Below are 1,572 nucleotides of genomic sequence, written 5' to 3' on the forward strand. Positions count from 1 at the left end.
CCGAGCGTCCCTCTGGTGCAGACTGCAGCCCAGCGCAGGGGAGGACTGGTTTTGGACGGTCATGACCACACCTCTCTCACCAACCTCTTGGGCACAAGAGCTTTTCTCTCAAAGTCCCTCCCATTGCAACTGAGCTGGAGGCAACACTCTCTCTCTCTCTCTCTCTCTCTCTCTCTGTGTGTGTGTGTGTGTGTGTGTGTGTGTGTGTGTGTGTGTGTGTGTGTGGGTGTGTGTTTGGGTGTGTATGCTTGGCTGGCTGTGAATCAAAATCAAAAGAAGCCGAAAAAAATCCTTCGAAGATCACCTTTGTTGGAAAGTAAATGTTTTGGACAATTCTTCTGCTTCCTGTAATTTGCTGTTTTAATTTATAAAATAGAGCCGTTCAGGATATATTTGGATCAAATGAATGACACCTGCATGTGTTAACACATTCCTTAGCCATTTTTTTGTATATTCTGAAACATCTAGCCTACAAGCATATCCTGAAGTTCTGTATGTGAAATGGAATGTTTCCCCTATATGATGTGTGTATGTACCCTATGGTGTGTGTGTGTGTGTGTGTGTGTGTGTGTGTGTGTGTGTGTGTGTGTGTGTGTGTGTGTGTGTGTCCATGTACAAGCCATTAAATTATGTCAACCATAATACTGAACTACATTTAAGAACCACTACACACAAGAATATGCTAAATTAAACTGTGACAGGTAAGATTAGAATCAAAATAAAATTGCATTCACTATCATAAATGGATCAGTTAGTATTCCACTGTGCAAACTGCAAGATTCAATTCACTGTACAAAACATGAAAAACACACTGACATAAAAGCTTGGGAAGGAAAAGCATGTATGTACTGGCCGACTGATGACAACTTTGATTTTGAAAGTAAACTCAAGTGTGGTCCAGTATTGCTGAAAGCGCCCTGACCACCTGACATTTTAGTAGAGTTAAGTAGTCTTATCTCGCTCAGCACTGACTGGTAAGGTCAGGGCACTTCAAGGCAGAGTGCTGATGGGTCAAGTGAGTATCTGTCATAGCAACTAGAAACCTGCATCTCACTCTGCCTCAGGTCTTTTCAAGCCTTTACGAGGCCCACACAGTCACCTCATGCACTGTTTTTATGTGGAAAGTACCTTACTTAGAGGACAAATGCACACACACACACACACACACACACACACACACGCACGCACACACACACACACATACACACACACACACACACACACACACACACACACACACACTGCCTAAACACCTCTAGCTAAATTTGTGGGCGGTGTCCACAGGAAAAACAAGTCTAACAGCTCATCTTTAATGACAGAAACTTAGGCCTAATCCACACAAGCATGGGTATTTTTTATGCATGGGTGGATTTCTTCTCCTTTGTTCTAAAAAAAGATCAATAATCAGTAAGTTTCGACTATACAAGCCAATAAATTTTGATCAAAATGGCTACTTTTTCGAAAATTTTCAGTTACTCATGAACATGTTAAGATATCAACATGAAATGTTATAGACATGTTCAGGAGTTTTCACTAAACTTAGGCAACATATAAAACACATTGAGCTTCACA

Source organism: Myripristis murdjan, chromosome 4, assembly GCF_902150065.1.
Source record: "Myripristis murdjan chromosome 4, fMyrMur1.1, whole genome shotgun sequence".
Taxonomy (NCBI): Eukaryota; Metazoa; Chordata; class Actinopteri; order Holocentriformes; family Holocentridae; genus Myripristis; species Myripristis murdjan.